Raw genomic sequence first — 22,583 nt, 5'->3', positions numbered from 1 at the left:
GGTTCTTCGGATAGCCTCGGGTCATTCTAACTGGGGCATAAATTAGACTACGACGTTTAATTAAGTCCATCTAGAGAGCTTTTACGGAATTCTTGACTGTTTTCTGGTAGATCAGTTCTTCTACCCCAACTGGATCATGGTTTGGCTTCTATACCGCGAAGAAATACACGCGCCTCCCAAGTGCTGACACCCGACGACAGCAACATCTGGCCACCGCCGAAGGTAATTAATAGTGAGTGATTTTACGACACATCTCGTCGTCGGTGAGCTTCGGTTGTTTGGCATGCATCATTCACATTACCGTGATTCATGGTGGTCACCTTCGAGAACTGGCTCTGCACCACAGGATGGGAAGTACTGTGTGGACTTTGTTTGACTTAAGTAGACGAAAACAAAAACATTTAGTTTCTAAATACAAATGGGTTCTTATAGTTTTTTGATCGATCGTGACGTGTACCGGTAGATATGGTGTATACCACTAAGGCGTGTTGAAGTTCCATTGCCCCTTCGGCGAACCGGTGAACTTCAACGGACTCGTTTTGTGAAGGAGGCTAGAAAAAAGGCGTACCAGACCAGACTCACACGACGACAGCGATGACTTTCCCTTTCGAAATAACTGTACCTCGTAACGTAACGTAAGATCTTGGATATCCGATCGTGGACTCCACACCCAGATCGAGCTTCTAGGGGGCCCTCCCCCAGTGTAGCGGCTGAAAGTGAAGTTGATCTAGTTTATTGACTCTCGTTCAACTTTGTTTCTTGTGTTTCTTGCCGCGTTGTTCTGCCACACACACGCACACATTATTAACCACGTGCGGCCTCACTTGCATGGCTTTGTAGACCGTTTCCGTTGTTTTTTCTTCTGGCACGTACGCGAGCCCGCGACTTTGACGCTACTCAGGTTGGACAACGAGAGAAGAAGAAAATGAAACATGCTGCCAGCTGAACTGCTTGGAAAGGAAGAACCTTGACGTCTGCCGGTCTGACACGTTGACAGGAATGAGCGCGAGTGTCCGGCAACACGATCGCGGAAGGGAAAAAAGCCCGACTCCGCTGGAACGTTAAGTAACGCCGCGTTAAGGGTGAGTAATTACTGTAGAATTTCATTCTTCCCTGAAACCCGTCGGTGATCGTTCGCTGTCCGCACCTTGTTTTTCCATTGGGCTCGGCGACCGTAGAAAGGAGTCTTTATGATTCGCTTCGTCCTACGGAGAACCACCAAACACAGCACGGAAACACAATGTACAGCAAGTAGACCAGGATGGAACTTGCTGTCAGCAATCCGGTTTCAATATTTGGAACCAAAATCTAGCATCAAAAGAACGCAAGAAACAAACATTGTCACACGCGGCCAATTCCGAAGCGGACCAGCTGTGGGAGTGCGGACGATAAAGGTACTGGGCCGATAAAGAAAGACTAATGTACCTCGTAAGCGGATTAGCGTTCTTTTATGGCCATTCGTCGTTAAAATACGGCACCAAACATCGCGTCCCGAATACCGCAGACTTGATACAATCAACTCGCCGTAACGGCTGAGTTGTAGAACGAAAGAAGTGAATTATGCTTTATAACTTCTTTAGGGACAAACGCCCGATATTTTATTTCTTCGCTTTGAAGAGCATGGATTTAAGGCATGAAACCACAAAGGGAAACGAGGTGCCGCGACGCTTGCGGTGGTAGCTTATTTGCGTCTGAATGCGTCGTCCCCGAGGCCGAGGTGAAGACAGCAGCACGAAAGGTGTGGTTCTTTTGTGGTTGTTCCAAAAACAGACAAACCACTTCCGACAACCGCGAGCTGTTCGCGAGGAAAATAGGTTGAGCTTTACGCAACCGCGACCCGCTTGTTATCACCTTACGGGGTTTTCCGTCCACTGACACCTGTCGGGGTGGCCATGAATTTTGATTCGCTTGTTTCGGAGCCTACCGGACGGAGGCACCGAGCGAGGTGGTGGTGGACTCATAAAATTCGCGGATCACTGAGACGCTCCCAACAACTACCGCGGATCTACCGGTCCAAACTGGCGTACATCACGTCGTAAACGTGTTCTAGTTTTTATGATCCCGTCGCCATCGATCCGTCTTCCATACGTTGCATATTCGATGAGCAACAGTCCATGGCGCCATGGTGGTTTTCGGATCGTTTGGCAGGATTAGAACAACCAGGGCACGCAAGCCAGGATGGTGTCCATTAATCGACATTGTAGTGTCGATGGTGATCTGGGCTCAGTCGCGCTCGGTTTCGAGCACCAGCATTGCAGAGTTAAACCAAACATTGGTTTTGAGCTGACGGCAAGTTAAAGCTGCTAAGCTGGTTTTCGGAAGGCTGCTGTTGCGACACGTTTGTTGATCGAATTGTCGAGACCACTCCTGGCCCGCAGTTAATTCAAATCGGCTTCTATCTCTCTGCGCGTTCGGTTTATCTGACGAAAACGCCCCACGCTATAGTGGCAGCACCAATTTCGCCATCACCTAGCACTAGGCGCCATTGCCAATATTTTCCCGTGTCGCTATCGGCCCCCGAAAGAGGGCGCCCACCAGTTGCCTTCCCTCTGCATGGATTTCAGGACGAGATCGACTGACCCGCTTCGGGTGCACGGCACACATCTCTCACTCTCCGGCGCGATGTTGGTGCGGAATTAGGTTAGGCAAAATTTATGAACCTGCAAACCGGGCCCGGTCCTAAACTCCCGGTAGCCACCCGGTGGCGCAATAGAAAGGAGGCGAATAATATCGTACGCATGTGTCAACATTTTGGGCCTGCATGGCATGCCATGCATACGCGACCTGGGATCACTTTTCCTTCTACTTCTTCTTTTTCTTCTTCAACCAGTACTTACGCAACCGTATGCGATCTTGTTCGCGTGCTGGGCTTGTGAAATTGATTGGTGTTTGGGCGTTTGGGACGTTGAAATGCGATATCAGTTACCACGGAGTAAACCACTTTCTATAGGGGCAACAATGTTTCGGGCCACTCCCTCCCGCGATACCTTAGATTCCCGGATTTACGTGGTGGTCCTTGACTATTGTCGGGGTTTTCTGAGACTTGCCAAACCCATTCTAATTAAACCCGTGCAAATGCTCGGACAGATAGGATTAACTGATGACAAGTATATTAAAGCATTTTATATAAGAACTTTTCAAAGCAAATACTTACACCTTACTAGGATTGTTCCTTCTAGTTATAACCTCTATTCCACACCCAATAAGCAAAGAGGAAACTTCTTGAACTCTACCACCGTCCTAGTAGGTGCATCTTCCTCCGTTGGCGTACGCTGACGATGGAAAGCGAGATCGCGTTTTCACCTTCATCTGCAGAGCGCACCGAAACCGGCTAGGAACCAGCTGTTGACCGCTCATCTTCTGCCATCGACCGGATGCAGTGTTGCGCAGTCGAAGCTGATGTTGGACTTACATTTGCACTTGTAAGACGACGCTGGTTATTGCGACGATCCAACATTCGTTGCCCCGTTTCGAAGTTTTCAACCTTTACAGCCCATGAAAGGGATAGTGTTATGTTTTCTTTTTCCACTGAGGAACGTTTATTTTACGTCCACTTCACGACCCGGCGTTGATTTACGAGTATTTTATCGCGTGAGATTTCATCCGTGTTAACAACGTGTGGAAGACATGCGTTCGCAGTGTCGTATGCTACTTTAAGCCTACTTGATGGAAAACTGTGAATGGCTCACCATTCTTTCTGGACTGGTGAAAATGTAAATAATGGAGAACCCCCATTTTGGACCAACTGTTTCAAATTATCGACTCTTTTTTGGCAGATTCTTTGTCCCTCAGAACCATAAAAGATTTTGATAATTTGAATTTTGAAACGGTTTTCAAATAAGGGATCACATAACTACCTAAACAGTTTTAAAACATGATGCAAATTAAAAGTGGCCTAAAGTTCGAACATGTGAAACTAGCAAATATCTTGATCTTTTGTACAACATAAATATACGGATCAAGGATGTGTTGGGGTGAGAAATAAAATAATGCATAACAATAAATAACATCATTATTTGCTCATCAACAAACCAACGTTCATATTTTGAGACCAATTGCTTCAAATTTTAAGCAATTAGTTGTTACTAATGACATCGTATTTTATTGATGATTGTTATCTAAATCGAAAAAAAATCGCTGAAGTGGGATATAAATGACCATCCTTGCTAGGAATATTTTTCATTACCTTGAAGTTAACTAATCTAGTTTGGTTGACCTTTTCAATGTGTATTAAAACATATATATTTTATTCGGAATGAAATATGTTTTCATATTTCTATGCTTTGCGTCAAAAGTTGGTCGAATTATTATGCATACAGTTTAAATGACTGCTCATTCGTCACCGCCGAACGCCGAAACAAATGGTTCTATTCGAAAAGCAATTTTCCTCGCTATAGATAGCAACGAAAAGCCGCTTATAGGTAACTCGTTTCCAAATTGGACGCAGTGGAGCTACTAGGACCGTGAAGCCAATAAATCTCGCCTAGCTGCAATCCGACCTTCATCCGTCGCCGTCATACATCATCGTTTCCCATTTCACCCGCCGGCCGGATGTCGCGAACATAAAACAGCGTGTAATATTCGGCTGGTTTTTGGCAAAGACCCACCATTCGAATTCTGCACGCCAGCGGCGAGGATAATTCTCGTTCACACATCCGTACGGCATCTGGCCGCGCGTTAGCGTCGGCGGCTCGCTATATTAATGGGGTCCGCATTTTTAATGACAAATAACACGAGCTAATGAGCAGGAAAACATTTTGTGAAATTGATTTCCGTTTAGTTTCGCGCGTTGGGGGTGAGCAGACGATTTCATGAATTATTAAAGTGCGGCTAGCTGCGTCCTTAAAAACGAAACCGAAGGAAATTATTTAATTCTATGTCGGTTCTAATGACACCTTAATGAAATAATGGTTATGCGGTGATTTTGATTCAATGCTTCCTTTTAAAAATGTCAACAAATATTGAGCTGTGGCAAGGGTCATAAGAAAAGCAAAAGTAGGACCTTTTCACTTTCCACCGGCGTTCCAAATTCAGTGAGGTGGAAACAAGCCACGCTGTTGATCACCTGATTGTGGCCGAATTTCAACTCTCAGCCCGCCCCGATGACAACAACTGGCCAAATGGTGGACCTTCCTGTCTTCAACTGGCCCTCCGTACCGCAACCCCATTCTCCCTGCACACCCCGTCATCGAAATCAATAAGTTGAAAACTTTATTCGATTTTTATTCATATTTATTCTATCGGTTTCTTCTCACATTTAAATATTTGCCAAGGAACTGGTTTCCCGTGCCTCCATAGCTCACCGATTACCGTTCCACGCTTGAAGTGGAGTGGAAAAGAACAAAACCGGCCGAACTGAAGATCCCCGGAGAAAAGCGGAGATGTGCGCTTGTGAAAGAGAGACAGAAGTCTGGGCTGGGAGCCACACATGGCTCGATCAGCCTTTTTCCCTTCCCGACTGAGCGGTGTCCGATTCCAGAGATTGGATTTTTTTTCTATAACGAATTACTGATTGTTATGTTTTTTTTTCTAGAAATAAAATCTCCTTTACAGATTTTTCCTTTCCCCCCTTCCTCTCCAAACCGGGTCTTTTATGACACCGTCAACATTCTTCAATTTTGTCGCGACTTTGCCACTCGGTGGGTCAATCTCTACGCCGAGCTACCAGGGCTGCACGATCGGTCCCAGCCCCGGGAACGGCCCCCCGCTTCGCCCCCTCCGTCTGGTGTGTTCAGCCCTGCGGGAGGTAGCTCTCCGGAGCCGCGTCGTGAAGATGTTCCCCCTGTCGGTGGACAGATGAACAACCTGTTTCGACTTTAGGCCTTTTGGTCTCTTGCTCTCTTCCACCGCGCGTCTGCGCCCATGTTTCCTCTCGCTCGCACACTAGCCTTTTTTATTTGATCATTTTCTTAAATATTCAAACATATGGTTCTCTATCTGCTGCCCATGGTGGGCGGGCCGTGTGAAGCGGTTCCGGATCGTTTTAGCGGCAGGGTAGCGTGTGGTGCGTGGGGAGAAGTTTGCAGAGATGATTTGTGAATTTAATTTTATTTGATTTGTTGGTTGTTCTTCTTTTTATAGGCCCCCACCGGCGGTGGTTCGGTTGTGTCCGGCGGACTCCGTGGACCAAAGCAAATTTCGCGAACTACACGAATCCGGCGAAGGGATCGCTGTTTTTTCGCTGCGTGTTCCCATGCCTAGTTTCCTCCAGGTCACAACGATCCTTTCAGAGCCGTGCACCATCCGAGTGCGGCTTCCGAGATCGATATCGCTGCATTCGCTGAAGCCATTAGAGTGGCATCATTTGGACGGGATGTTGGAAAATGTGTGTTTTTGTTTGCTCATCTTCCTCCTCCATCGGGGTTGATTGAAAAAAGGAACCCACTAAACACTAAAACACACACTTTCCGAAAGATGGGATATCTTTCGGCATAAGTTCTCCCATTTTATCACAAGCTGTCAGAAGGTAGAGAACACTTGTCGGTTCTTTGTCGATGCCGGTGGCAGGCCACTAAACTGAACAGGTGTAGGTCGATTATCATTGATTGGTTCTACAACGTGTTTGTAAAGTTATCAGAGATCGCGTTTGTAGGCATTTTCAACTTTTATTATGGGATCATTTTTTTTCTTATTTATTCCTGACGATCCGTGAATAGCTGCAAACCAGGAGTGGCAAGCTATTATTAATAGAAACCGACTATTGGGAAGAATTTGTTGAGGAAGAAACTATCATAATTTAAGAACAAAAAGGTTTGCACGGGTTTGATTTGAAAGTTTGATAAAAAAGATTTTTAAATTATGGTAGCTCGATGACGAAAGAAAGCTTATAATTTATTGTGATGAAAATTGTGATTAGCGAAAAAGTAGACAGCAATTCTAGAACTAGCAAAAAATGTACATTTTATTGTAAAGAAAACAAATGTTACTACATTTGTATAACTGTAAAAAACAGTATAAATCATGAACTACCGACAAACATTCAAGGAAAAGAATAAATGAAACAATAATTCAAGTTTTTAGCTGGTACCAGTTGGAAATAATCGGGCAACGTTTTACGAAGGTGGTTTAATACACGCAAAAATACTACCAATTTCAAATTTGAAGTAATATTAATGACTTTCTTTAATTGTGATAACTAGTTCAATTATTTTGATAGTATTTTTGGTCGGGATTATGATAGATTTGATAGAAGAAAACTTTTTGAAACATGAAAAAAATTAAGTTTCCAAATTTCGTTTCATGAAATATGAAATAAGCAGATTGTTATCAAGAATATTTGGTGTTCTACGTAAAAAAATAGATACTCCATTTAAAAATTACCATTTTTAGTTTTATCTATAAAAAGCGATAGTAAATTTAAGATTAATAATGTGTTTTTCTATTTTTTTATTACTTTTCGCTGTCGGAAATGTAGACGCGAGCTAGCTGAAGCCTGCATAAAGTTGTTTTACGATGAATCTATTAACTTGAAAGTAATCATCAACAGCGAATGTCTACGCTTCATTACAAAAGCAATGAAGAAGTATTTCTACAATTGATGAGTAATGTAACATTGCAGTGCGAGACAAGCAGTATTAATCTGCCCAAGATTACCATTAATCATCTTCGCGCTGGAAAACGAGACGCTAGAACTTATTAGTTGCCACATAAATTCCACACATTAGCGAATCGCGTGTGCTCATCGCCGCCCGTCCCCTCCCTTCGGAAGCCGAACCTCCGAAGGACTCTGCCAATTCACCCGATCGCCTGCTCGCCAGCGGAAGACCCTGCACGGGCTGGGTAGGTGCGGGGAGGGTGTAAATATTCAGCTATAAATATTCATCGAATTGCAAATTTCACCAAGCCGATGCCTTTCGTCGTGGCCGGCGGCCGTTCTGAGAAACCGTGAATCTTCGCGCAGTGAAAACTGAGTTCATTTCAATAACCGTCAACCAGAGACCTGCTGTCGGTGTTGCGTGCATTTTAAGCCGCCTCCCAGGCGGCGGGTGAAATAATGTTGGTATGACGACAGCATCACCAACAACAACAATAACAGCCTGCTCATTTCGCCTCGTGGTCGTCAAACAAAGAGTGTAGCCAATTGATCGCGTCCAAGACGCGCCATGACAGGACGGTGTTGGGTAAACAGACTCGCGCGCCTAACGCGCCTCTCTGTCACGTCCTTTTGATACGGCGTGAATGAAGGTGCCTCACAGTGCCCCCTTCGGCAAAACCCTTCCGGTTGGAGCTGACAAATGAAGCGCTCCTTTAATCGATCGTTTGCGCGCGTTGCTCGAGCAACACCTCATATCTCAGCTTCATCGGGACACATCATTTGTCCCGCGCAGTGGCAGCCGAGGAATTTCTTCCCTTTTGTAATGAGAAGAGTTCACAAATTGCCCGAACGTTGGACCCCACCAAAAAGGGCTCCTCTTCGGGTCCTTCCTTCCCCTTAACCCCACGGTAGCGTACATTAGATGTTCAAACACATGACCAATCGACGGCAGCAATCATCACAGTCCGGGGGGATCTATTAATTTTCCTTGTCACAACACCTCCAAAAGATGACAACATTCCAATGGGAGTGTTTTTTTCCCATTGCGTTCCTATGTTGGCTTTATGTGTCCATTTATTTTTCTTCCCCTACTTCTACTAACCACTCTGTTTTTGACAACAAACCTCACCACTCTTGCTGCCCATAATTTGTCCGTCGCTTCGATTGGCGCCATTCTCGCGCGCGCTGTCAAAACGCGCACATTTCATCAGCATTCATCAGGTTCGAAAGACGAGAAAGAAAGAAAGAAAAAACCAAAGAATGGACACACCCCCACGTCCCGCGAAGAAGGCTCGGTCCCGTCGCGCCATCGCGGCGAATCGTACTCGTATTGTGTAGCACATTGCGAGACACCTCCATCGGCATCGCGAGCGTGCCATTCGATTGTTTCGCCAAGCTTCAGGGCCCGGCTTGGTTGTAGTACATCTTCGTAGCGATGTTAACATCAGCCTGAAGGTGTCGAAGTGGGGATGGAAAAAAAGAACGGAGAAAAAACCAACAAGAAAGCCATCCACCAACGATGGTCCGCCGCATTCTTGCCACAATTGATGTGCCGTTTGCTAGCATCGGCGTGTACTGGTTTTTGTCGGTATTGTACAAGGCGATGGTTCTTTCTATTTGCCAACTTTCATTTTCTATCCATTCGTCGTGAAGCAGCATAATTTTCTTCGAGCACGCATGTGGCAAACATGAAAGCCTATTGAAAATGTTACACAGCAACACAAAAAATCTTCAATAAAATGTTAAACTGAAAAATACCAAATTCGTACATTAGTTCTACAATATCGTCGTTATGCAGAATTGTTCGAGTTTATCTTGTACTGCCCCAACTATTCCATGTATTGATTCCATAGTTATTTGATTTAATCTCTACCTCAACCTCAAGTAACAGACATCGTGTCAAAACGGAAAGTCACGGGGAAAAAATTGCAAAATGTTTGAGAATAAAAACACAATGATCCAATAACGACCGGTTTGGACAGAGGTCGACAAATTACAACGATTACGATTAGTTTTATTAATGTTCGGATTATAGCACCAATTTTTATGGTGGACGTGCATTCGCAGGAACAAACCCGCACTCCTTAGCTGCTTGTACTGTGGATTTGCCACTTGGTCGTGTCAAAGAAACAAATCTACAACAAAAAAAATCAGATAAGACGCCAACAAATCCATCGAGATATATGGACTCAAAACGATGGAACTCCGTTTGATGGTTTCGTCGGATTGATTTCCAAGTGCGGCTCATCGCAGGGGATTTCGTCTTATTCGTCTATCCCGCCAGCCATCTTCAATCTTAATCCGACAACTTGAGCCAAAGCGGTTTGGTCCTCTTGACTCACGCGCACCGAAGATTGAGTTGTTGGGCGATTTCGAAGACTAACTACTGGCAAATAAATTTGTTTCCTTCGCTGGTGGATGGTTTATTAAATTAAAACAAAATATTGAAATAAACTTCCATAAACTTCCTCGCATGCACACACTGAAGCATGGATGACTGCGAATATATGAATTCCCCGTGTCCCTCTAACGGGACAGGCTTGCGAAGTGGGAACTACAAGATGAGGCTCACTTTGGTTCGTTTAGGGTCCCGCGCGCCAAAGTGCGATAAATATGTTATCTTTCTTTACGATCCTAATCCGCTCTTGGGGAAGCCTTAGGCCTGTTTTTGTGTTGCGCCTCTCGCCCCTTCTTCACCCTTATTTCATTTAATTCTCCTGTAGCCGTCTCAAGGCACGGGTCGCTAATTGCCCCCAAATTATTCGTAAGTTCGTAAAACTGTGTGCAGGGTGCGAATGAATCATCGGTTTTCTGGGCAGCAAAAATACAGAAACATAAAAAAAACATCGAAAGCACGCGAGTGACCATAAGTCTTGATTTGGCGAGCGGTCGTCTAGCATTGATTGCGAATCTGATAGCACAAGAATGTAGCTAACGGCGTAAAGAAAGCAGTTTATTGGGCACAACTCATCGGCTTTAGCGAGCGTTGAAACGTTTTACAGCCCGTGGCCAATAAATATACTTTCGTGTCAGCAATCGCACCACAGCAGAGGGTTCTTTATTCCTGCAGCAAATGAGAGTTTTATCTTACTTTCTTAGTCGTTCTCTAGTTGCTATTGTTTCACGCCACGCGCGAATGCCCTCTTAAAAACATTTAATCCGAAGCGAGCGATCAATAATCTAGTTTAGTACTCGTTTGTCCATTCTGACTTCACTCATTAAAAACCATTTTTAATTCAGCAAGTTATGTTCCAGGCGCACATTCCTATGCAAATGTCAGTGTTGGAAAAACTAACCACGTAGTAAACGCCGAATGCCATCGATTGAAGTTCGCCGGTGGGAGTCAATTTCGACCAAAGCAACACTTTTTTGCCAGTCCCGCCAAAACAAAAATTTCGATCAACAAATAAAAATTGCCGTCATTGGCAGAAACTGGAGCACCCCACGGTCATGCGTGTTGGCAATTTTTCTGTCACCTACATCGAGAAAGAGACCCGCAAATATAGCGAGGAAAATGAAACACACTGGCATGTTACACACAATTAAAACACGCTGTAATGTGAAACCGACGCTCTTTTTTACGCCACGAGTCTCGATTTTTATTTCGTTGTTTTTAAGAGACCAACGCGCCACAAAATGGGGCGCCATTTTTTGGGGTAGGTTTGCGCCGGTAGATTCAAACGGTTTACTCGCGCCAGCCTTCGCGCAACCAGCCAGCCATATTGCGCACGTTGCTCGTGTTGTTGCTCGCTTGATGCTGACGAAAGCAGAACTGAACGTTGTTCAAAAGCTCGTTTTTGGTCGTCGTGTGCAGTGGGACCCGCTTATGAAATTCACCAGCTCTTGTTCGAGTGGATTTTTCGGTTGTCGGCGTTGTTCTGCAGCCCATGCACCATACTACGAACCAATGCTGCAGCCCCCTCTGCCACCCCACGCCCCCTCAATGAGACGAATGAATGCAATTGTCTTCATGTAAATAGGCACAAGCCTATTTCGTGGCCATTTGAATGCATTTGGTGGTCGTGCATTGTTTCTATTTTTCACTTTCGGCACTTACGCCCACCAGTGCACGCGACCATACCAACACCAGCTAGCCACGGAAATCAGCTGTGGTTAATTTGAAGCATGTACAGCAGAAAAACTATGCCCCAAACAAAGCGGCCACAATTGTTGCCTAAATAATAATTATAATGTTACATTTGGCAAACGAAATGCTCTAGCGTAGCGTTGAGCTCTTCGTGCTCTGGCAAAACTTACCTTAACCGAAAAAAAATGAACGGATAAGTTTCGGGACAACACGGTTAACATTGATGCCGCGAGAAGGCGTAACGAAAAGCTGACGAATTAATTAACAGCAAACAAGAAAACGACAAAACAAACACTACTTGGTACATATTTCGTATTGTCTTTGCAATTTCGCGGTGCAATAGATTGATTGCACACGGGATTGCAACAGACTTGAGCTGTCGATTGGCGTGAAAGTTAATGGTCGGCGAAATCGGCGAAATTAACTTTGGTTTTATTTGGATCGTAACGCATGTTTCCTTCTCTGAATCGGCAAGGTCATCTCCGGCGTGCGTTTAGAAAATCAACCGTTGAGGAATACACGGACAATCATTAACATTGTACTGACCGTACAAGAACTTGTAAACATTAAACGTTCCCGTACCTTACAACTGCAGCCTCGAATTAGCCTCTCATTGGCCCCGGATCGTCGAGCAAAGCGTGAAAAGGTAAATGGCACCGAAAGGTTGTACTGTTTGTTTTTCAAAGTTCGCGCATCAACGAATGTAATCAAATCCGCGCGAGTGGCTCGTTAAGGCACACAGGACGGGCCGAAAGGCAGATGAAGAAAAGAAGATGACATCGCACCGAATGCCGGATCGGCTCGCGGATAAACATTGATCGTCACACTTGACCTATTGCGATCGCGGCTGGGCGCAAAAACTTCAAACGAACATTCGGCGTACATCAATATTCCTACACGCCTCGCGCAGCGGAGAACATGATCTTGCACCGGCGAACGTTCGGGCAAGGCTCATATTACATGAAGGAAGGGACTTCTTCGGTTGGTTTCGCACGCAAAATAAAGCTCCCGCCTGGGATGCGCGCTCTTTTGCCACCATTCGAGAACGAGGAAGCAAACGAATCCCGTACAGACCCTCTTCAGACGGTGAACAATTAAAACATCAATAAAAACCCTCCCTCGAGTGCCGGGAGGGTTGCCTTTACGAATCGACGGCAGCAGAATCGGGTTGGAATTGCGATTGAAATAACGATTTTTAACGTCCATGTCTACCTTCTGTTCGACCTGCGACCTGCCTGGCCAGCGGGCCAGATTGCGAAAATTATGAGCACTTTTAATGAGGAACTCCAGGAAGTGTTTAGTTTATGCAAAAAAAAAGAAGCACATTCGTCAAACTGTGGAATGAGTATTTTTAAATCGCCACCAACCCGATAAGGAAACGCGCGTGTGCGATTTTGCGAATTCACGTACGGAAAACTATCGTGGCTAAGAGAGCGCCGACAAGAACGGCTTGAAAGGCGAAGAGGTTGAAAAAGTTCACCCCAATCTCGTGGCAAGGGTTTGGCGTGAGAATTCGAGGGTATGCAAAAAGATTCCGCACCGTGGTGGTGCTGGTGGTGGTGGCAGTGCAGTGTTTGAAGCCGTCGAATGAATGAAAAAGAAACAGAACGAAACTCCAACGCCATCGAAAGCCGTGAATAAATCTACGGCCAGCCTGGACCTGGCGCGCAACGGGTTGGCGGCGAGAAGTGGGATGGCTGGGAGAAGGATCACCATTTGTTTGCCCACCCTGGGTTTGTCGTTGTTTGGTTACGGAGACCCACCTTCGCGGTTTGCAAACGGGAAGGGAAGCTGGGAGATGAAGTCTAGCGAACCCCGGCCGGTGCGGGGTGAGTCTTGCAAATGCCAACATGCCGAAACCGACCGACGAGACACGAGACCCCATATACCACACCTTTAATTTGAAAACTCGTTAACTTGCCCCTTTCTCGGTTACGGGCGCTGCCTGGGCGAGAAGTTGGAGTCCTTTTTTCTTCGGTTCTTTCTTGCCGTCTTTGCGTCGCGGTGGCACGAAGATCCGGCGAGAACGAGTTCGGACGCCGACGCCGGTGTCCGCTGAGACTATATAAATATTCAGTCGACGATCGATGGAGGGATGAGTCCAGATCCAACATTTCGAACCAAAACAGCTGGATCGAAGTGATCGACGTGTTTCGATGCTCAGGGTTTTAGCAAGCAACAGCAAAGTAAATCTTCAGACATGTTTATGCATCTTCTTGAAGGTGCCTCGTTGCGTTGTTTATCAGGCTGGCAACTGTTTGCTCTATTCTTGCGTGATTTGTCAATCCAATCTGCAATTTTGATTTCGTTTCGTCCGAGTTTAGATTTAAATATTGCATCTCATTCGATTTCTTTGCGCTACCTTAAAGTCACTAACATTTGTTTTAATTTCAACGATTTTTTTTAATAGAAATTTGTAATTTATTCAGCCAAAAAGGTAATTGTTGTCACAGTTTTTTTATTTTGATGATTTTAACTTCTTTTTCCAGAAGTACAGTGTAAGTATGTTGAAGTTTTAAGCTTAGTTTGAGTCTTTCCCATCAAATCCAACTCAACTTAGCTAAACGTCGTAATCGTAATCAATTACAGTCGGTTGCTTTGATTGAGCGAAAAACCCTTTGTTTGTATTTTCTACTGTTTCTGTGCACCTTTTTTCCCCCTCTTTCCCCCCAACCCCAGAACCGTACCAGTACCGTGAAAGAAATCGTGAAGAAAGAAAAATAATACTATCACGATCGGTTGCACAAATTGCAGTTGCAGTTGCGGACAAAATCGGGTAGGAAAGCGGGGGGAACGCAAGTGTAAATACAGCTAGGCAGAAAAACTGCACTTTACACTGCACTATGATTTACCGATCGATGATTCCTCGGCCACGCAGCGCCGAAGGGAAGGGGTCGGCCAGTTTGGTTCTGGCTGATTGCGGGAGACTGCTCAATTAGCTCGTCTCGGAGGGAAAACTCCACTGTTGGTGGTTTGTGTGCACTGCTGGGATGTTAAAGAATATCATGGAATGCCAGTATATAGTATTTGGAAAAATATTGTTTATACATAGACTGTATCAACTTCATCAATATAAAATAAATTCCCTTACAATTTAATTTAAAGTATATTAAAATCATTGAATCTCTCAGTAGAAGACACCCTTGAGGGTTTAGTAAATGATCCAGTCAGCTTACCGGCCGGCCACCAACCGAACGCACCAGACTGGTAACGATCGCCGTTTTTTTTTTTTCGCAAATGCGAATTTTCAATTTCATTCACGCTCGAGCGCAAACTGCACCACGCGCTCATCCTTCATTTCCACGCCAATTTTCTGCCTCCACTTTTCCGACCACACGGGGGGCATCGATTCCGTTCGAACGGATCTGTGTCGTGTGAAGTGAAGGGAACTGATGCCGTGTGGCCAATGCCATCATCACGCAGCGCCACCGATGGATCATCTTCACCACGAGCTGTATCAACAGCCTGAAGTCGGAGCCGGGCCAAAGGTAGAAAGTGTAATTGGCAGCCCCGGTGAGCGTCGTGTTTGGTCCGGTCCGATCCGTTAACGGTTTAAAAAAGCGACAAAGGCCTTGCTTAAGAGAAAAAAAAGAAGAAGGCAGAGAGTCATTGAGGTATTTGCCTTTACTTCTGTAACCTTCCTTGCGCTCCATGATCGGCTCGAAGCCGACGCTTTGCACTAATTGGAAAATGAATTGATCTCTCCGTTTCGATGGTTTAATTCGTTCTGGCATTGTCTCAAGATGAGACTGCTGCACAAACTGGACCGGATTAGCTGGACGAAGGCCTCTCACCACCACTTGGAGGCAGTCCAAGCCGTTGGCGTTTGCGAAACACACGACCCGATCATTGTGCATGGAAACAATCGCGGAACCTGTCTGCCCCATTCGGCGATCGGCGCGATGCTGTACGAACCCGCGGGCCCCGAGATGACGTCAGATGACCGGCAGCAACCTCCACCAACACCAATGGGCGTGCGTCCGCGCGAATAGCTGTACTTTCATTTTCACTCGATTTCAATTCGATCGATCCGAATGGGGTGGGTTTTTCTTCCAAGATGTAGCTCCAAGTATCATCCGAGAGGGCCCGTTTCTTCGTCTTCTTCGGGCTTTATTCGGCCAAAAAAAAACCACCCCGCCAACGAGAGTGAAACATGCTGGTCGGCCGTTTCTTCTGGCCACGCGCAGCAGATTTGTTTGGCCGGTTTTTTTTTCCACAACGAGCTTTTTCGAACTCGCGCTGCTGCTGATGGGATTTTCTTGGTTGGGACGCGCGTGCAGCACGAGGGGAGCGAAGAAAAACCAGCACACATTTATTGCCGTTCCGATTCGCGTGTTACCGCATGGCGTGGAGGCTCTCTCGGACCCATTGGCACTCACATTCGCAACGAGTTTGTGTGTGTGTGTGTCGGTATTGCAAGTCCTGAGTTTGCCGAGAAGGAAGGTGTTGGGGTGAGCTGAATATTTTGCAACCGTCGAGCATCGAAAACCAAGACTCCGAACCGAGAGCCAGGCCTTTCCATCCAGCGGGTGAATATCTGACATTTCCGATGGCTGATGACCAGACCCCGCTGCCCCCCAAGTCCTAGCGAACCGGTCAGTCCGGTGCTCGATCGGTCGGCTCAAGGGTCGAGGGAAAACGCGGCCGGGGCGGAAGCACGCGGCAGCAAAACGAAGGTACTTTCACGGTCGCCGTTTCGCCCAGATCCGGCTAGCAAAGCTCGCGAGCTACGGGTGCTCACAAAGGACTCACACTTCCTAGTTTGCTGCTGTCTAGACGTACGAGCGGGCAAGGAAAATGGCGCGGAGGGAAAGGCGCGAGCGTTCGACGGGGGCGCCTTCCCGAAAACCCATTTTCGATACCGTTCCGGTTCTACGCCGGACACGCGGTTTGCATAAAATTAGCGTTCGCCGGAGAGAACGGAGCAGAAGAAAACAAATCAAGTTTCTTCGGCACAAAATTCAACTCCGATTCGAGTCCAGAATTTTTATTTATTTATTTTTCCTTCCCAACCTTTAGTCCGGCAGCTTTTTCGAGCCCCACCACCGGTATCGAACCGGTCGAGAAAATGGACTCGATCTCACGGTTATCGGGTGAAGAAAATTCTTCGTCCGAGTGTTTTAAAAATACAATCACGGCATTTGATGTTGTGCTCACACTTCCTCACTTTTTTTGCAACTCATCGGCCACCTGTTTTATACTCTTCCAAGTCAGAGGTGGGAGTTCTAGGTGTTACCAACGAGAATATGTTAGTCATTTTCTGGACAACTTTTCGTCTGTCTAATTCTGAACGGCTTCTTTTTGTAGAACAAACTTATCTCGAATAGTTAAAGTAAACCTATTCTGTATAAAATTCTAGCGTTAGACTTTAGATTGTCATAATGAAGAAGGATTGCTTATGAGAACCATAGGTTTCACCAAACAGCTTTACTTCAAAATTCACGCCCCAGAATGGTTGAATGGTTTAAATCATTTGCGTAATCTAAAGTGTTTGCCGCTATCAAGAATCTAAAGTCGAGTCCGTCGTTTCACACTTTCAATTTCCTGCTGCCCGCACTTTCGTTCAGGTTGGAATTTTAAATACCTGTTTTTGAGTTCAGATGTTAGCGTCGAGTGTCCTCAAGGTGAGGGTTGTTTGTTGGGAAAGTTCTCCCGAAGCCTACACAGTCATAATGATAATGCCAACGATTAAAATTGTACAAGCGTAGCTTAATGTGGATCAACCTGCTCCTCCACTCCAGCCCCAAATGCCGGTTGCTTTCCCTTCAGATCGGAATCGAATGATTTATGGGTAAGTCGGCGTAGGCTGCACGGTTGGGTTGAAAAGTCGCCGTAGATCGTCGTTGTACCACGGCTTACCCACCATTAGGGGTGTTAATCCCGGAAAGCGCGCTTGGATTACAACGGCATTTTTTTCGGGGGAGCGGAAAAGTTGCCGACGGTGAAACCCCGCTTGCTTGGTTTAAACGTGCCGTTGTATTTTTATCGTCGAAGAGATTGATCTATTGGTAACACTGGAGCATAATCCCTCGACAACAGCGTTGCTGCGGTGTTCTTGAACGTGGAGCTTAGTTCGGTGCGTGACTTTCCAAAGTGTGGAACATTTAATCTCATCAGCAGGCGGGAAATCTCCAGCGAGATAATTATTTATCAACCTCTCTTTACGCAACGTTTATGATTGCTCAACTCTCACTCTGTGGTACTACCAGATAGATTTCATTAAAAAAATACCCAAACACATGTCACCTTCCATGCCCATGTGATAACCAGCCAACCCTTACCACCTCCACGCTCCGAAAATTCGGACAAAAATATCACAACGTACCGCTGTTTTCCACCAACTTTATACGACACGATGCACATCGATTGTTATTCAAATTGTCCTCACACCTAGCAGCGTAACGCCGCGTCAACCTGACCGAGCGGGCATTCATCACCACATCGACTTTTAAGTCAGAGTCAAAGTCGTTGATATTTTTTTTTCACTTTTCCGTTTTCTTCACTGCATCTTTCACATCTCCGCTCATTTAGGTAACGCCGCTGCCGCCGCGACATGGACTTTGTTACTCAACGTGTTTTTTTTCGTTTTCCTTCTGCAACAGGCAGGAGAAAGACAAGTAACAAAAACCGAAAAAGAGCCACACACCAGCGACCTCTCAGTGACGGTGGCGGCGCTTAAATTCAAGTTTACGAACTTTCACCTTGTTACTTAAGCGCTCCCGTAATGCCGGCACGCAGTCGCCAATTCGAGCGTGTGGAGTTTCATAATATTTCCCGATTTAATTAAATCATAAATTCAACCCCCTCCCGCGCACAGCAGCGGAAAATTAACGACGTTAAACGAACCCTTCAATTTCGGAATCACTTATCTTCCGTATCATCCATCGAGTATCGGTCCAATTCAATCAAACATTTATTTTAATCCCCGGCTATCGGTTTGTTTTCGGCCAACAGCTGGATTACAAATTCAACACCGTGGTTTAACGTTCCGTGACGGAGAGAACTATTTTCATGCCCACAGCAGACGAGACGAGACCGTGAAAATCTATTTCCAACGGCACCTTGTTCGAAACCAACCGACCCTAAATAACCAGCACAATAAACTAAAACCAACAATCATCGCCGAGCGGCGTTGTATTGAAAACAACTTTCACTCTCATCCACCCCTCGGACGCTCGGAGGCGCTTGGAGGTCGCCCGGCCAAGACCAATAGACCCGGCACCAGGGAGATTCCTTTGGCTGAAGTGCGTTTTAGTGTTTGGCTGCGAGATTCGCCGTGTCATCTAATTGTATGCTCAACTTCGGCTTCGATCGACAGTACTTTTTCTCGACCGTTAACGGAGGCACTAAATTTCCCCCCCAGCAACAATTGCGGCAGACAGCAGCGAACTCTTTTACGTCCCACCAACAGTGAACGGGAATATATATTCTTCTTATCACTAGTCATATAAGCAGCAAGGCATAAACTTACATTTATCTCCTGTTAATCGCTCAATAAACTACACATCGGTAGCCGGGGAACCGTGGACGACGACGAAACGACGTGCAGGACACTGTTGAACCGAACAACCGAGCAGGGGTTGCTTTTCTTTCTTTAACTTTTTTTCCCCTTTTTATTTGCTTTTTGTTTGCAATTTCTTTCGCAACAGGACACCGATTCCTGTCCCGGGTGTGCTATCACCGCACACACACGACGTCGTAGGCACGAACCACCGACGAACCGGCACACATTTGGGGCACGAGATGTAGCAAAAAACAAAACAATCAAAATTATATCTGCCTCACAGCACACTCACAGCGTTGTCGAATATTTATAGTGCGCTTTTCGTTGAATCGGGAATCACTTCTGGAACACCAAAAGCCGCGCCGAAAAACCCGTACGCCAACACTCGGTAGGAAACGAAACACTTCAATTCGTCGTCGTCGTCTCACAATTCACTATCGAATATCGGAAACCGGAACGCCCGAAACGCGACACCAAATGCCAACCGGGACACCGTACCGTATGCAATGGGAGATTTGCGCGAGTTCGTCGCTTGCGGACGCGTTGTATTCTTTCCTTGCAACCGCGCTTTTTTCCACTTGTAAATTGTTTTTTTTTTCTAATGGATGCTTTTAACAAAAATTATGCTTAATGTTTTTCAGAACTGCTTTGAACGGAACAATTTTTATTTTAGATTTTCCATCTGCTGTTACGATTGCTGTCTTTTTATGTTGGTATTAATTTTCTTCTTTTCGGTAACGAACACTTTTCTCTGAAACATTTGGAAACTCACACACTAATGCATTCGCCAAATCGTCGCACACATAAAAGCGAACCGCCAATCGTTCCGTTCGCGTAAGGATCGCGTCTCCGAACCCTCGAGCGCGCGCGCAGCTGTCTGTTTGTCTTCGCCGGTCGTTTCTCTTGGATCTACCAAAGGGGAGCTATTAGATAATACAAATTTACATTAGCATTAACGGAAGGAGAATGCGCACAGCCGCGCAGCGGTGGTTTAAAACCCCTCTTCCCGCGAAGGTACAATTAAGCTTTACAGATGTAATTGAATCCGAGGAGCGGCAGCGCAATGGATGCTTGCTATTATTTCCTGGAAACGGAATTTGCCATCCCTCCCGCTAACCAAACTCTTCCACACCGAACCCACGTTTTGCTCGGGTCTGTGAATGTTTTTCTTTAATTTTTCAAGTGTATCTTCACGTAGATTTCTTCTTCCTCTTTCCTTCGGTTAGCCACGACACAAGTGTACGTTGCGTGCCATCGAAATTTAACAAAATCGAACTCTGCACGTCTCTCTTATCGTTCGCCTGCATCTTGGAGAGCCTCCAGACTCTCGTCTAAGGTACAAGTGCAATCTCAATCCCAAGGCATCATCTGCATCCCCCGCTGTTCAGACAACGGCGAGGGCTACTTTTCCTTGTTGGATAATTTCAATTTCGTTTTCTATCGACCGTCTCTGCAAGCCACCCACCCGCCACATACCACACCTTCGTGCGTTTACTTGCACTTTTATTAACTCTTTCGCCGATCATTTTTCTTTTTCTCCCCCATAACACAGTCACCCTGTCTCTCTCTCTCTTTCTATTTCTCTTTCTCCCTCGATCTTTGTCCGATTTTCCCTCTTGGTCGCTTATCTATCTCCTCCCTTTTCTCACTCCATTATTTTCTTTTCTTGAGATGTTTTAGTTTTTCACTTTCGTTCGGCCATGGGCGCGCGCATCTTCACTGTCCACTGGCTCGCGCTTCTTCCGTGCGTTGCGCTTCCATTGGTAACGAAAGTAAACTTTACGATTTACTTAACGCATGCCGGGCGCAATAACCAGCGGCGTGTGGGTGAAATTTTGCCAAGTTGTTTGCCCCCTCCATCTTACCACAAGTGTTGGTCCAATTTCCTTTGATTTATTTTCGTAGGTTTTGATCGGCTCAACGTATGCCAATGTTTGTTTTTACTTCCATGTGCAAATACAAAGGACGCACAAACATATTTTTCACATACTCGTTAGCTTTTGGAGCATTGGGATAATCTGCATTACGCCTGTTGAAGCGTAATAAAAACTTCTTTATTAAAACACGCTGATGCTTATGTTTCTCAGGCAGATCTGCGAAGCTGGTGTCTTTCTGAAGTGACAAGCAACACTGCTGTAATTCAACCAAACAAACCACAGATTGATTTTTCATTGCATCGGGTTATAATTTATTTTTCATACATATTGCCGACTGACAGAAGCTAAATGAAGCTTTCGATCTGAAAATTGAAACTCATCTTCAAATATCATGCCATAAGTTTCGCTTCAAGGTTTTTTTTTCGTAGCCATTCATGTTTTGCTTTCATTCATTTTTTGCACACTTTCGGCCTTGCCTGACTATCCGGTGGAGAAAAAAATAACACTAGCGATGTTACACTGGCCCCGCTGGCCATTACAGTGAAAACGTCACGAACCCAGCTACAACAAATTCACTTTCCGCTTTAAAATCGCCATTTTTCCAAGGAAAAGAAACGTTAACGCTTGCTAGCGTGCGCACAGTGTAACAATAGCAAGAAACAAATACAAATAAAAAAAATCTCCGGCACAAACTGTATGAAGAAAAATACAACATAAGCGGAAAAGTGAAGAAAAGTCGTATACGACAATCGTGCTGCCAAAGACCGGATTTTGTATAATAGATTTAACTTTTTTTCACCGCAAGATCGTAGCTTAGATTTTGGCATTTATTCGCCCTAAAAAACTAAACATTAAAAAATTCTAATCAGTAAACCTTCGCAAAACGTTACTTCGGTAGATCTAATCGTATGTTTTTAAAAACATTATTAAAAAAAGGCGTGTCTTCAATTATTTTGATTTTAGTCTATTGAATTGTAATCGATTATTCAAGATGCTTTTATACGGCACGGGATTTTTAGATTTTCTAAACCGAATGACTTGGTTAAGAAAATAGATCTAAACCACATTCATAGTCACAGAAAAATATTGATTAAAAATATTCAACTGGAATTTAAAAATCATAAAATTTTACACTAGCAACAGAAACTACTCCATGCCACAAAAGTTTACATTCCGCCTTAATTCCGATGAAAAGTCCTTAGTAGAACACTTGGGCACGTTGAACACTCACGGGGATCGAGGCTCAGAACAGAACGGCTCACTGAAAGCTTCCAGAACGAACGGTTCGCGCGAGCCAAACGACACGACGGCTAAACATAAACTGATCCGTGAAGATCGTACAAACAGCAGCACATCTGAGCCAACAGCACCACCAGCAGCAGCACGCTCCGAGAACCCCGACTCGTGGTGTCCGAAGCGAGAGCGAGAGACGACGAGTGGCAAGAATGGGAGCGAAAGAGAAAGAAAGAGCTCGAGGTAGGGGATCTTGAATGTTTGAGCGAGGTAGCGGCAAGGTGACGAAGGTAAGAAGCAAGATCGTGAGCATAATCCTCGCGAGAGCACACGCTGATGCTGTGTTGA

General features: G+C 45.4%; 1 protein-coding gene across 1 annotated transcript in view; it reads right to left on the bottom strand.

The window, feature by feature from the left end:
- Nucleotides 1-19,230, bottom strand: part of LOC131286224 (A disintegrin and metalloproteinase with thrombospondin motifs like) — an 89,034-nt gene extending 69,804 nt beyond the window's left edge. Inside the window, exon 1 of the mRNA XM_058315151.1 lies at nt 19,093-19,230. The gene's annotated coding sequence lies outside the window, so the exon portion shown is untranslated. The remainder of the gene's footprint in view (nt 1-19,092) is intronic.
- Between the last annotated feature and the right edge of the window lie 3,353 nt (nt 19,231-22,583).

This window comes from Anopheles ziemanni, chromosome 3 (genome assembly GCF_943734765.1).
Source record: "Anopheles ziemanni chromosome 3, idAnoZiCoDA_A2_x.2, whole genome shotgun sequence".
Classification (NCBI taxonomy): Eukaryota; Metazoa; Arthropoda; class Insecta; order Diptera; family Culicidae; genus Anopheles; species Anopheles ziemanni.
This window is presented reverse-complemented; position numbering and strand designations above follow the sequence as displayed.